This window comes from Sorex araneus, chromosome 5 (assembly GCF_027595985.1).
Source record: "Sorex araneus isolate mSorAra2 chromosome 5, mSorAra2.pri, whole genome shotgun sequence".
NCBI classification, from domain to species: Eukaryota; Metazoa; Chordata; class Mammalia; order Eulipotyphla; family Soricidae; genus Sorex; species Sorex araneus.
The window spans coordinates 112,339,128-112,354,471 of NC_073306.1; the positions used below are offsets into that span (position 1 = coordinate 112,339,128).

The window sequence follows — 15,344 nt, forward strand, 5'->3', positions numbered from 1 at the left end:
TGTAACTATCTCATCACGATTCAATAAAATAAAAAAAAAATAAAGAAAGAGAAAGCAGTTATTTAACCCCCCTTGCCTTTCGGGGAAACAGTTATCAGTGACCCCAGGGTGGCCACCAGTTTCCTGACAACTGCTTCAAGTTCTGTGCTCACTTCAGGACGAACACCAAGTGCCACCCCTACGGGAGCGTCAGTGCCGAGTGCGGCAGGCCCGGCCGGGCCCCGCGTGCCAGCAGGAGGCCGTGCCCTCGCCCTGGGCTCTCAGACCCGTGTCAAGGCTGGTCGCGTCAGGAGTCCCCGCCGTCCCGCAGGGTCCCCGCAACCGTCCCTCGGAGCGTCCCCGCCGTCCCCCGGGTCCCCCGTGGGACCCGCAGCCTCCCCTCCGGCCCCAAGCCCGCGGCTCCCACAGCCCCTGCTTTCCCCTAGTGCTCGGGGCCCGCGGCTCGCGGCCGGCGTCAGCGCGGGGCCGGGGACGCGGCGGGCGGGGCGGGGCGGGGCGGGGCCGGTGACGCGGCGCGCGGGGCGGGGCGGGGCGGGGCGCGCGGGTGACGCCAGCGCGCAGGCGCGTGCGCGGGCGCGGGCGGGCGCGCGCGGGGCCGGGGCGGCGGAAGCGGAGCGTGCGGGGCGGCGCGGCCGCGCAGGACGGCGTCCGGGAGGGTGAGTGGCGGGGCCGGGCCGGGCCGGGCCGGGCGGACGCGGTCGCGGCGGGACGCGGCCGCGGCTCCCAGGCGGGCGGCGACGGCGACGGCGGCCGCCGAGGATCCTTGGCGGGGGCGGCCCCGCGGGGGCGGCGACGCCCGCCGGGTCGAGCCCCCGAGCCGCGGGGGACGTGGGGGTCCGGCGACGCGGCGGCCCGGGGCGGGGGGCGTGTGCGGCCCTGCGCGCTCGGGGCGGCGCGGGCGCGACTGGGGCCCGCGCGCGGAGGGGACACGCCCACGCGCGGACGGGCTGTCAGCGAGTTGGGGCGGCCCACCTGTTGCCCGCGCGCCGCAACTTCCCGCGGCCCTGCAGGTGCTCCCGCCGCCCCGGGCCCACGCGTTATACAGCGGAGACGGGTGGCACCGCGAGTCAGGCGCCCCGTGTCCCAGCACCCTCCCCTCCACCGGGTCGCCCGCGCCGCTGCCCTGCATCCCTTTGGCATCAGGTTCCAAGGCCTGTGAGGCTCCGTCAGCTGCTTTACTTCCCAGGACCTTGCGCTTTGGTGGGGATAAGGAAGCAGCCCCTCCCGCCCCGTGTTACTTTCCCCCCTTAAGTAAGGAGCCCGCAGGCAGAGCCTGGCAGGCTACCCCTGGCGTATTCCATATGCCAAAACCAGTAACAAGTCTCACGGTGGAGACGTTACTGGTGCCCGCTCCGGCAAATCGATGAACAACGGGACGACAGTGCTCCAGTGCAGTTAAGCAGAGGCTTGGCCCTCATCAGGCTGCAAAGGCATTTTCGGTTCCGTATGTGGTCAGGTGAGGGACTGGAGGAGAGCGGCAGCACCTCCTTCACCCACTCGGGGCTCTTCTCTCAGTGCTCTGGGGCGCTAACAGAGTGGATGTGTCCTGCTTGTAGCCCCCGTCCTCGAGGCAAGGGGTGGTCAGTTGGAGCTAGGGATGAAGTCGGTCCTTGCTCACGTAGAGTAGGGCAGCACCTCGGTCCCTCGGAAAGTCCGGACTGAAACATAATGCTTTGTGCACGAAGTGGAGCCAGTCCTTTCCAGAGTCTCGGTTTCATCACAGGCACTCTGGGGCTGGGGCTGGGGGATTTTGAAGTCCTGCAGCACTCTAGTACTCGATACTCAGCATCTGCCTCTGGGCACTAGTATTAGGAAAGGAATCGGTTGTTTGTCTGGTCCCAGGAAATTGCTGACCGCTCTCTTAGAGGGGCCTTGGCAGCGTGTGTAAGAGGCGTGTCCTTTACACGATGCACTTAGGTCTGTTCCTTGTGCAGCATCGGCCCCTGTCCAGTGTAACTAGATGGAGGAGGAGGAGGTGGGTGGGATTGCAAATGGTGTAGAAGACTGGGCCCTTTTCACTTACAGGATAACTGAAGTATATGCACCTAAAAGAGTCATCAAACCAGGACTGATGTGGCCCAGTGGGAGAGCCTCCGTCTTACTTGACTGAGGGTTTGGTCTCTGGCAAGACGTAAAAATATGGGTAGGGGTGCAGAGAGATGATACAGTAGGTAAGGCCCTTGTCTCGCACACTGCAGGCCTTGGTTTGCCCCTGGCCCTGCATATGGTCCCATGAACACTGCCAGGACTGATCATGAGCATCATGAGGTGTGGCCCCAGAACCCAATCCTGCCCTCTCCAAAAAAAAAAAAATAGAGTGAACTATGAAACTAAATGGTAATGTGTAATCAAATGCTATGTGAAGATGAGGTACAATAGAAATTTAAAAAGATAAACTTTATGTGTGCTGAGTCAGTTCAACAGGGGACTTTGGTTTGATCCCTAGCGCCACACAGCCCCCTGAACATCCTTGGGTGTAGCCCTGGTGTAGCTCTGGAGGCCTCCCAAGCACTGCAGGCTCTGACTCTGTGTTCCCTGGTACCGTTGGACCCTAGCCTTGAACTGTCTGTTCCAGCTGGCCTCCTATTGCTGGGGGTCAAGGAGCACTGATTGGGAGTCCTCCCCCTCCTCCTCCCCCCCAATTTTTTTTTTCAAAAAATTTAGCTTTGGAAGAAGTAAGGTTCTGGCAGGTTTTTGAAATAAGTGTAAAATCTGAATTAGAGAAAAGAAACTATGTTGAGGGAAAAAATTATTGTTTGGTCATAATGAAATATTTATAACTTCTGTGACTGAAGTAGAAGGTATCTGGTAGAGGAGTGTTGGGAAGATAAGGTGGGCAGTTTGAATAGAAGGTGTGAAGGCTAAAGCAGATCTATCAGTGTGTCACAGATAACTAAATAGAGCCTGTTTGCTGTTGAGAGGGAAGTTGTGTTACCTATGTCTAAATGATGATGTGGTTGAACTAAGGTTGTGCACTTCAGATTTCAGTGCCAATTTGAATAAATGCCTCACTGGTGTCTGTGAATCTTGTGTGTTCAGTCAGCAGCGTATGTCCCCATTTCTTTTGTTTTTTGGGTTTTGGGTCACAGCCAGTACTCAGGACGTATGTCCTGGCTCTGTGCTCAGGGATCACTCCTGATGAAGCTCGGGAGATCCTGTGGGAGACCAGAGACCAAACCCAGGTTGGCTGTGTACAAGGCAGTTGCCCTCCCTGCTGTACTATTGCTCTGTCCCCAATTCTAAAATCTACTTGATCCGGCTTGGACCATTCAGTTAAAAATGTATTGAAGCGGATCAAAAGCCAGTAACCCATACATTCTCAGAGACATGGTTTTGCTTGAGATTATCTCATATTAGCCTATGAGGTTTGTTTTTACTGCTGATCCTGTAAAATACAAAAAAAAATATTAGTTGGGAAAGGAATTCATATGAAGATAAAAAACACAGACAAAAATGATTTGAAATAGCACTGTAGCACTGTCGTCCTGTTGTTCATCAATTTTGCTCAAGCGGGCACCAATAATGTCTCCATATGAGACTTGTTGTTAGTGTTTTTGGCATATCAAATAGGCCGGGGGTAACTTGCCAGGCTCTGCTGTGCGGGCGGGATACTCTTGGTAGCTTGCCAGACTCTCTGAGAGGGATGGAGGAATCGAACCCGGGTAAGCTGCGTGCAAGGCAAACATCCTACCGCTGTGCTATTGAACTGGAGCGATTTGAGATAATTAGAGATAAATATGAAACTTTGATCTTTATGTCTTTTGTTGTTAGAGAACTTCTTTTGAGTGATGTATACCTGAAATTGAATACTAACCCACGATGTGTACAGTTGCATCAGTGATTGCTGCATTATTTAGTAGCTCAGCAAATATTTATTGAGTGACAACTCTGGCCAGGTGCTGTGTTGGGTGCTAAGTGTTTCTCAGAGGAGACAGACGACTCAGGCCCTAGGTTATTGTGATACACTTTCAGAATGAGTGAGGAATGCTGATGGAGTAGATCACTCCTGTTTGGAGAAATTTTGAAGAGAAGGGGATTTTGAATATCTTTCAGCCTATGTTTCTTCTGATAAGGGGGGTGGTGGTTAATAGTTCTTTAAGGAATAATTATGGAGGGACCAGGAAGTTAGGTCAGGTAGTAGAGCACATGTCTAGCATGTTCAAGTTTGATTTTCAGCTGGAGTTTGAGTCTCAGAGCCACATGACCCCTGGAAACCCCCGTTGTGGCCTTTAAATTTTGTTTTTCGGCCATACCTGGAGGTCCTCACCTAGCGCCTCCTCCTGGCTCTGCAGTCAGATCACTCCTGGCATGCTCAGGGGACATTTGGGATGTGGCGATCGAACCTGGGTTGATACCCACTGTACCATTTCTCTGGCCCCTGTGGACTGTAATTTTTTAACAAATTATTTTTGAGATTAAGCAAATAAGTATATGTACAATAATTAGCACCAGTGAGTAGTTTATAAAGGCTCAATAAATGACAGGCTTTGTTATTTAATAATAGCCTATTATTGCTAACAGCCTTGGTTAGTAGTTCAATTGTAGAATATGTAACTACCTAGAAAAGACTGAATGGGACTTTTAGAAATCGGCGTAGTATAAATCAAGTTTAGACTGGTTTTCAGACTTGAGAGTATCAGAAATGCCTGGAGGTGTTGGTAAAATCACATGTTTTGGATCCACCCCCATGGCTTCTACATCAGTAGGCCTGGGTGGGGCTCAAGAATGTGATGCCGATGCTGTAGTTCCCGGATCACAGTTTAGACCCACTGGCATGGAGAGTAGAAGAGAGAGCAGAACTAAGATTGAGATAGAACGCAGAGGGAACTTAAAGGAACATAAGGAAGTAGCAGCTTGCAGAGTCCAGATTCAACAGACTGTTTAAGTTCTATAGACAATATCTCATTTTGATTTTTGTCTTCTCCAAAGTTTTATATGGTGTGTGGCACTGTGTTGTTTGAAAGCTTCTGGAAGCTTTTTTTTGCAGGGGGTAGGGGACTCCCAAACCATGCTCACAAGATCTAGGGGCTCCTTCCTGGCAAGTCTTGGCCCAGACTTGGCCCAGATTTTCCCCGGGCCAGTGCTGGCAGTTCAGTGCAAGGGCCGGAAGAAGTATTGCTCCTTCAGCCCACTAACTCTGGGAATTGTTGAGGACTCCCTGGCTGTACCCAGCTGTGCTTGAGGGCCCATGTGGTTCTGTAGATCGAGCTGGTGTCACTTGTAAGCAGGACATGGTTCTTAACATCTGTCCTGTCTCTCTCACCTTTTGGCAGCTTTTTGATACTGTCCTTATACTTGATTGCCTGCATTCACAGATTTTTTTTTTCTTTTTTGGGTTATACCCAGCGATGCTCAGGGGTTACTCCTGGCTTTGCACTCAGGAATTATTCCTGGCATTGCTTAGGGGACCATATGGGATGCTGGGAATCGAACCTGGGTAGGCTGTGTGCAAGGCAAATGCCCTACCTGCAGTGCTATCGCTCCAGCCCCTGCATTCACAGATTTAACTCATCCTTCTATCTTTGCTAAATCACAGAGGAGGTACTGTTTCTCATTTTACACTTACACATTACAGAAAATTTTAGATAGCCTATGCATAGCTAGGTGCTTTATCTCTTTGTATTAGATATCTTCCCATTTCATTTGTAAAGTACCAGTTTAGGTTGCAAAATGTTTGTTAAAATGTGTCAGGATTTCAATCTTTGTCATATTGTAGGAATTTTGTTGCTTTTTAAGTTAGATAATATATACTTACTTAGGAAGTTTGTGGTAAAATGGAAAGAATGGTTAAAATCCAGAAGAAACAAATAGTTAGAGACATATCTACATTTGCATGAAAGCACAGAAACCTAAAGATAAAGATTAATCCTTGTTTTCTGATCTTACTCCATGTCGTGTATACTGAGAACTTTTGAAATATAGTGTAAATGTTCTAATCTCAGATTAGGAAGTTATAAGGGGTTCTGTTGTCTAAGGAGGTCAACCAATCATTGTATACATATATAAATGCATTTGTAAAGATATTTCACGATGTAAATTGGAACTTTATGACTATTTGGCATATTTCTTTTTTTTTTTCTGGGATAACACTTTTATTCTCTAAATTTTTATCTCATTCTGAAATCCTTATAATTTATAAGGATCTATGCGAGGATGTATTAGTTACTCCAAAAAGTAAATAAATAAGTTTAAATTATATAATTGAGTCACTAACCATATCTGAGCTATATGGTCTTTTTTTCCCACATAATTTTTTTTTTTTTTTTTATTGAATCACCATGTGGAAGGTTACATAGTTCTCAGGATTATGTCGGTTATACAATTCTCAAACACCCTTCCCTTCACCAGTGCCCATCTTCCATCACCACCAACCCCCCCAGTATACCTGCCGCCCCCTCCCACCTCCCCAGTCCCCACCCTTGTACATGATAAGTTTCACTTCGTTTACGCCTTATCTCGATTACATTCCATGTTTCAACACACAACTCACTACCGTTGTTGGGGTTTCCCCCCAAAAAGAAAAGCAGTCCTATTGCCAAGGAGGCATTTGATAGTTCTCCGCTGCTAAGAATATAGAGATATTAAGTCCTGCTGTTTGTTACATAACTTTTCTTTTTCCCCCTTGCCCCGCGCCACCGAGTTCATGCCTGTTTAGAAATCGCCACGCTGCCTGACAAGGGAAAAAAAACCGAAAAGGATGGTTATTTCCCGTCATCAGGAGGCGTGGGGCTCTGGCTTAGTTGATAGACTAGTAGAGTGTCTGCAAGCAGTCTCTGGAACCGAAGGTCTTGCGCTGGTATCGGCTCCGGCTCGAGATTCCACCAGCGTCCCACTGTTCCATGTACATAATTTTTCCCCTTATATCCCATTCCCACGCCACCAGGTCTGTTTGCTTAATGGACATCACACTGTAGTTGACGACACGCCGCGTTTCTTCCCGAGAAAGAAGAAAATTTCTTCTCAGCCGGCGTGGGGATATAGCTTAGTTCAGTCTAGAGAGATGGCTACCACTTTGATTGCCTTCAATATTTCAGCAACAGACTTACTATTCTTGTTAGGATCTCCCACAAAAGTCCGACCCATTAAAAAGGAACCATTACATATTGCTGATGCTAAGATGACATTAGGTCGCGCGGCCGCTGCCGCGGCCGTGCGGTTTTGGGTTTCTGTATAAAGTCCAGGGAAAGTACAACCAGAAATAACATCACTACAAACTTTTACCCTTTTATGGTGCTCATAAGATGGAGAAACCTAGAGAGAGGCTCGGCGTCTCCATTTTGTGCTCCGGAAAACCGCGCCCCCTGCGCTGTGCTCAGGAGGAAGGAGTTGAGAGAGAGAGAGGTTAAAAGAATTGGGGGATGCCCGGTTCCCACTGTTTCAGTGCGCCGTGGGGTCTCTGGTCCCATGCCGGAATTAGTTCAGTGGGCTGCTTGGAGTCCAAGGGCGCTTCCTTGGGCTCTTCCATAATGCTCGCTCCACAGCTGGGTCCAAAGGGCTATTTGGCATATTTCTTGTACACTTGTTCTCGTTTATTTCTGTTAATGTGATACACTGTAAAATGCTAAGCATAGATTTAGATACTGTGGGGTTTACTGTGCACATATTGTCAGGGAAGAGCACATGCCGGAATGTTACAACTTTAATTATTTTAATTATCTCTTTAATAATTGCAGTTATTAAAGAGACATTAATATTAATAACGTTAACACTTATTTAACTATTTTAATTATCAATTTAATATTGAATCTCAATAAAATGGGGGGAAATTAAAACAAAGAATTGAAAAAGAAAAACAAAGATTATATTGAATGATGTAACTCTTATGTCCAGTACTGTGGGAGAAGGGAGAAATTTAGGAAAAATAAATTAATTTCTTTTTTAGTATATTAACACATTACTATATAAAGAATTATGAAAAGCAGAAAGGAGAATTTATATTGACATGAACAGACATAAAAATTTGATATTTGCTCAGGCTTGTGTAATAAGGGGCCATGAAAAAATGTAGAGATAGAATTTTTTGTTTGATTTTGGGTTATACCTGATGGTGCTCAAGGCTTACGACTCCTGACTCTGAGCTCAGGCGGTTCGGAGGACCATATGGGTGCAAGGGATTGAAGGCAAGCACGATACCTGCTATACTGTCTCTGGCCCCTTTCTGCTTTTTAAATTTTTTTTTAAATAGGTCTGGGCCTGTCTGCTGGCTGGAAGTCGTCTCTTTGGGCAGCTAGGTGCTGGTGTTATTTTATGCTACCTGTAGAACTAGTCTTGAGGTTTGGGGTGAAATTTCATGGTTCCAGTTACCAGTAGAATGGTTTATCTCTTTTTATAGATGGGAGCATTAGCAAGAGAATATAGTGGAGTCGCATAGCTGGCATATAATCGGGTTAGTGGTTATAGTTTAATGTCTGATGCTGTCAAATCTTTCTTTAAAACCTCCTTTAATGCCTAAGGTCTTCTCTGTCCTCTCCTCCCACCCTCTATCCCTCCTGCTCCGCTTCCTCTTACCCTCCTCCTCTCTTCTTACCCTTCCCCCTTCTCCTCGCCTCCTTTTCCCTCTCCTACACCCAGTAGTGCTTAAGGTTTACTCCTGGCTCTGTGCTCAGGAGTTACTCCTGGAAGTGCTCAGGGACCATATGTGGTGGTGGGGATTGAACCCAGGTTAGCCATTTGCAAGGCAAACACCCTACCTGCTGTACTGCCTCTCTAGCCCCGTTCATGGTTTCCTTAGTACTGCCTGTCGAAGATAAGTTAATGTGGAATGTAAGAGTTTAATATTACTAGGGTTTTATTTGATACTACTATTGAAGACCCCTAAATTTTGGAGCATTCTGCCTTTATTTTCCTCAGTGAATTTTATAGATTTTGGTCTGATCTCAGGGTCCAGTTTTAAATTGACTTTTGTGTAAGGGATGAGATATGGATCCAGCTTTATTTTTTGTACATTGATTATCCAGTTTTCCCAACACCATTTGTTGAATAGGCTATCTTTGCTCCATTTCATGTTCTTAGCGTCTTTGTCAAAAATTAGCTAACTCTGGATATGGGGATTTGTCCTTGGGTATTGGATTCTGAGCCTTTGGGTCGGAGAGGCTATTCTTACTCCAACAGCATGCTGTTTTGATCTCTATAGCTTTATAGTGTAGTTTCTAGTAATGTAACTTGATATCTCCCAGTTTCATATTTCGTAGTTTGACTTTGGCTTTGGCTATTTGGGGGTCTCCTGCTTCATACCTACTTTATTATTGGCTGTTCTAAGTCTTTGAAGAATATCTGGGTTTCGATGGGGATTGTGTTGAATCTAAGTAATAATTAATGTAAGAGGTCATTTTGACAATATTGGGTCTTTCAATTCATGAGCATGGACAGTTTTTCAATTTCTTAAGTGATTTTAAGTTTTCATGGTATACATCGCTCTCCTCTTTTGTTAAAGTGATTCCTGAACACTTTATGATTTGGGGCCCTGTTTTGAATGGGATAGATTCTTTGCTCACTTTCTCTGATTATTTGTATAGAAGAATGCACCAATTTTCTTGTTACCACTTTGATGTATTGGTTTATTGTTTCTAGGACCTTTTTTGGTGAACTCCTTAGTGTCTTCTATATTTATTATAATATTATTTGCAAACAGTGATAATATGACTTATTTTACAATTTGGATCCCTTTGATTACTATTATTTTGTGTGTGTGATTGCAGTAGATACGATTTCTAGTAGTATGTTGAATAAAAGTGGAAATAGTGGAAATCCTTGCCTTGTACCAAATCTCAGAGGAAGTGCTTTCAGTTTCACCATTTAGAATGATACTGGTTGTGGACTTCTTATAGATGGTCATAACTATCTTGAGGAAGGATCCTTCCACCCCAATTTTGTTGAAGGTTTGTTTTCATGAATGCATGTTGACTTCATTTTTTTTTTTCTTTTTGGGTCACACCCGGCGATGCACAGGGGTTACTCCTGGCTCTGCACTCAGGAATCACTCCTGGCGGTGCTCGGGGGACCATATGGGATCTGGGAACCAAACCTGTGTCGGCCACATACAAGGCAAACTCTCTGCCCGCTCTGCTACCACTCCATGCCATGAATGCATGGTGGATCTCGTCAAAAGCTTCCTTTGCATTGATATGATGGAATTTTTTTATCTTTCCTTTTACTAATGTATTCATCGTATATATTGAACTATCTCGCATTCTTGGAAGGTATTCCACCTGATTGTGGTCTATAACTTTTTTATTATGCTATTATGCTGTTGTATTTTGTTTGCTCAGATTTTATTGATAATTTTTGTGTTGATGTTCATCATTGAAATTGGTCTGAAATTTTCTTTTCTAGACGCGTCTGTCAGCCAATATTAATGTGACATTAGCTTCATAGTAGATGTTAGGGAGAATTCCTGTTTCTTCAGTATTTTGGAAGAGTTTAAGGAGTATGAGCAGTACGTCTCCTTTGAAGTTTTGATAGAACTCAGCATGAACCAATCTGGACCAGGGCTTTTGTTCTTGGGGAGATTCTTAATTATTGCTTTGATTTCCTTGCGTGTTCACGCTACTTCCTTCTTGTTCAGTTTTTGGAGATTACATAATTCTAAGAATCTTTCTTCTGGGTATTCCGGCTTAAGAGAATAAAATTATTTTCATAGTAACATTTTATGTATCTTAATTTCTGAGGGATATGCTGTAATTTCTTCTCTTTCATCTCTGATCCAATGTATTTTTAAGTTTTCTCTGTTTTTCATGTGTTAAAAAGGTTAAAGGTTTGCCATTTTTCATTCTTTGGAAGAACCAGCTTTTGGTTTTGTTGATCCTTTGTGATGCTTTCTTGTTTCTGTGTTAGTAATCCTGCTCTAGTCTTTACTATCTTCTTTCTTCTATATTTTGGGTTTATTTGTTTTTTTCTCCCAATTTTTTGGCTGCATGTTTAGGTTGTTTATTTGGGCCTTTTCTTTCTTTCTTTTTTTTTTTTTTCCTTTTTGGGTCACACCTGGCAATGCACAGAGGTTACTCCTGGCTGCGCACTCAGGAACCACCCCTGGCGGTGCTCAGGGGACCATATGGGATGCTGGGATTCAAACCCGGGTCGACAGGTGCAAGGCAAATGCCTTACCCGCTGTGCTATCACTCCAGCCCCCTGGGCCTTTTCTTTCTGAATGTGGGCCTGAATTGCTATGAATTTCCCCTTTAATACAGCTTTTATTGTGGTCTATAGTTTCTGCTTACTTGTTTCTTTGTTTTCATTAATTTCAAAGACAGCACCTGTGTCATGGAGTGCTTTATCTGTGTTTAAAATCTTACGATTTCAAGTCTAACACCCAAGTCGTTAATTCAGTTTTAGTTAACTTTTATATATGCCGTGAGAAAGTGATGTAGTCATTCTTTTACATGATTATTGTTATGTCCACAGCAATTACTAGGTAATTTCCTTTTTTTTACATATGATTATTGTTATATCAACAACAATCTAAAGACAATGGTCATTTTAAAAAAGGCTTTGGTTACTTTGTTGTAAATTAACTATCCATATATGTCAGGATTTATTTATGAGTTTTCAGTTCTATTTCATTTGTCTATTTGCATGTTCATACTATACTGATTTGATTACTAAGAGTTTGATAGCACCAAGTCAGGGAATGTGATGTCTCCTACTTTCTTTTTTTCTCAGAATTGCTTTGGTTATTTGGTGTTCTTTGTAGTTCCATACAAATATCAGTCATGTTTTCAATTTGCTTGAAAATTGATTTTGGAATTTTGGTTGGGATTGCATTGAATCTACATAATGGGTAGGATGGTCATCTTAACAATTTTAAGTCTTCTGCTCTGTGAGCACAAATATTTTTCCTTTTCATTGTATCTTACCAGTGACATTCTTTTCAGTGTAGAAGTATTTCACTTCATTTATTGATTCCTAAGTCTTTATTCTTTTTGATTATGTGGATTTGGGTGTTATTTCAGGGTTGTCTGTAATCTTTTATTGTTCTTGTAGTTCTTCTGTTCTTCTGTTCTTGTAGTTTTAATATTTGCCTTCTGTGTAGTGATCTGGTTCTGTTTATTTCTAATAAGTTCTGTGTTCAGAGGTTACCATAAAATTTTAATCTAGGGTTCTAAATTTATATGCCATCTTAAGTGGAAAGTGTTATGCTTCTTTCTCACATTCTGTCTTCCAGGTGCTACTTTCATGAGGGCTTCTTTCCGGTTTATAGAAGACTCTTTTGTCTTTCGTATAGAATTTGTTTAATTGTAATGAATTAACTATTGTCTGAGAAATATTTTATCACTCCTTCAGTGAAGCTTAGCAGCTAGATAACCAATTTTTGGTTGATGATCTTTGACATTCAACACTAAATAGAACATGCCATTCCCTTTTCACTAATAGTGTTTTTATTGACTTTTTGTTTTGTTTTGGGCCATACCCAGCAATGCTCAGGGATGACTCTTGGCTCTCTGCTCAGGAATCACTCTCGCTATATTATCTATGCAGCACAGTATAGTGCTTTTACTGAGAAATGAAAATTGCCATATGCAGAATGTTCTCTGGCCCTTTGCTCCATCTCCCTATCTCTTATTACTTGTTTAGGATTTTCTGGACTTTTTTATTTTTCTCTCTCCCCACTTTACTTGTAAGGTATTTTGTGCATCAGTTTTGTGTTTATTTTGTTTGGAATGTTTTAAGCTTCCTAAGTGTTTGCCTCCTTCCTCAGTTTGAAGTTTCTTGTGTTAGTTTTGGTTTTGGGCCACACCCACACCCAGTGGTGCCAAGTCTTGCTCCTGGCTTGGTGTTCCGGGGTCATGCCTGATAGTGTTTAGGGGAACCACATGTGCGGTGTCAGGGACTGAATCAGAGTTGGCCATGTGCAAGGCAAGAGCCTTAATTTCTTTACTCTCTCTACCCCTTGGCTTCTAAGTGTTCTTCTCCCATTCTCTACGAACCTTATGATGCAAATTTTATTCCTCTTGATCTCCTACAAGGCCCTTACATTTATTAAAGAACTTTTTTGCTGTCTTTCTAAAGCAGTTTCCCCTATACTAGAGTTCACTGATTCATTCCATCTTCAGTTCTGTTTTTGAGCCCCTCTATTGTGATTTTTCAGTTCAGCTCCTATGCTCTTAAACACTGGAATTTCTGTTTGGGCTTTACTCATATTTTGTCCTTGTTGAAATCTCTGCCATTGATCTCATTTTGGTCTCAATAGGAGTGCAGCTTTGAAGGTCTCTTGTGTGAGTTTACATAACTCTGTTGTCCTTGGGATTCTTCCCTTGTCCTCGTCCTTCAGTGTGACTCAAACTTTTCACTATGCTGCTGCTTCCTGAGGGCCTTTATGGTTCACTCCTGGGGTCTTGCAGTGACTGTGGTATAGAAGTCTCCAGGCCTGGTAGCAACCGAGGGTTTATGTTTGTGAGTGCCTGGTTATGGCTGTAGCACCATGGTCAAATAGACCTGTGTGTATCCAGGGGTGCTGTGTCTGGCAAGATGTATAGCATCAAGTTTGACCACCTGGGTGGCAGGCAAGGGTGCAGTCATATGTACCCAGTGGAAACTGTGCACTGAGTGTGAAATGGCCTAGACAGGGACATGGGGCTGGTGGTCATGTGTGTTCAGCAGCACATACTAACATCGTTTGAACAGATGTTGGTGGTGATCAAGATTACAAGGTTGCTGGTGCCAGACATCCTTTAGGCGCTTGCAAATATGTTCCATGGCTGTGAAAGTCAGGCTCAGGACATTTAATAGAAGCCTCAGTACTAATTGGTGACGAGTACACCCAAGATGTGTTTTAGAAGAATAAAGCCCTGGAAGTGCACTATGCACTAGCATCTCTGTCCGCCAGGTTGAGAGGTCGCCAAGGAACAGAGTTTGGCTGTTGACTGGCAGTTGAGCACAGCAGTAGTGGGGTATCCTTGCTTAACAGTAGTGGGCTATCCTTGTACTGTTTCTGTGGAAAAGTGTGGATAAACTTGTGGGATAATACCCCTTATAGCTTCTTTCCCCTCAAAGCTTGTAGTATTCTGTTCTAATTTTTGTTTTGTTTTGTTTTGGGACCACACCCAGAGATGCTCAGGGATTACTCCTGGCTTTTCACTCAGTTATTACTAGTGTGTGCTCAGGGGACCATTTGGGAATCTGAGGATTGAACCTTGGCTGACTGTATGCAAGACAAATGCTCTCCTCACTGTACCATTGCTCTGGCTCCCCCACCCCCCAGGGTATTCTGTTAGCACTTTACTTGTACTATCTTGGGGTGTGCCTCTTTCAGTTTATTTTGTTTGGGACACTTTGTGTCTCTTATATTTGAATGCTTAAATTTCTTTTCTAAATTAGGGAAATTCGGATTTATAGTTTCTGCGTATTCTGAGTATTGATTTTAATCATTTCCCTTCTTCTGGGAAGCCCTATAATGTGGGTGCTGGTCTTGATGTAGCCTCTTACACTGATTTCATATTTTACAGATTTTTAAAAAATTTACTGTTTTATTTGGGTCTACTGCCAACCGCCCCCCACCCCCAACATGAAACCTCTGTTACCTGTTTCTCCTTCTTTACTGCTAAGTCCTTCTGTTGTAGGTTGTCTTTAGTCTAGCTATTGAATCTTAATTTTTGTTTATTTTTTGGGTCACACCCAGTGGTGCTCAGGGTTACTTCTGGCTCTGCACTCAGAAATCACTCCTGGCTAAGCTTGGGGTTACTTGGGGGTTTGATTTCCAGCTCAGCCATGTGCAAGGCAGATACCCTACCCCCTGTACCTATTGCTCTGGCCCCCAAATTGCATTTTTACCATTTTCTCTGTTTTTGTTATCAATCTTGTCATTTTCTAATTTTATTTAATGTAATTGTAACTGCCGTTTGGAACTCTTCTTCAGGCAGTTACTCAGTTCCACTCTACTTGAGCTTTTCCTTGCGTGTTTGTTTTCCTTCATTCGTGGCAGATCCCTCTGTTCCCAATTTTGATTAATGTGGTATATTAAGTACTGTGTGCTGAGGTGAGAGGCTGTCTTCTTTGGCTTGCAATGGAGGCTTGTAGGATGTGGGATATAATTTCAAGCTATATCGCTAGGATGTTGTGGAGTCTGCTATTTTATTACAAACACTCGACGCTCGTTTAGGTGATTGGGGATCTACTGCCAATATTGGGTGGAAATGGAGATAATGGGAAGCAGAGAGGTCGTGAATTTGCGCCTCCCAAGGGGCTGTCAGTATGTGAGCGGGCCGGCCTGAGTCTCTCACTTCCCTCTCTGTCCACAGTTCCCTGGTCTGGGCTCTTTCCACTTCTTCAGCTTCAGTTGCCCCTCACTGGGGTCTTGTTCTCACGTGTTGGTTCTGCTGCTGAGCTCTCTCTTGAGGGGTCATGCAGGA

The 15,344-nt window shown here is 44.4% G+C and overlaps 1 protein-coding gene across 2 annotated transcripts in view; it reads left to right on the plus strand.

The window, feature by feature from the left end:
• Positions 1 to 562: 562 nt before the first annotated feature.
• The window catches only part of BTBD9 (BTB domain containing 9), a 477,618-nt gene continuing 462,836 nt past the window's right edge, over positions 563 to 15,344 (plus strand). For both annotated transcript variants that reach the window (XM_055138623.1, XM_055138624.1), the window contains exon 1: positions 563 to 656. The gene's annotated coding sequence lies outside the window, so the exon portion shown is untranslated. The remainder of the gene's footprint in view (positions 657 to 15,344) is intronic.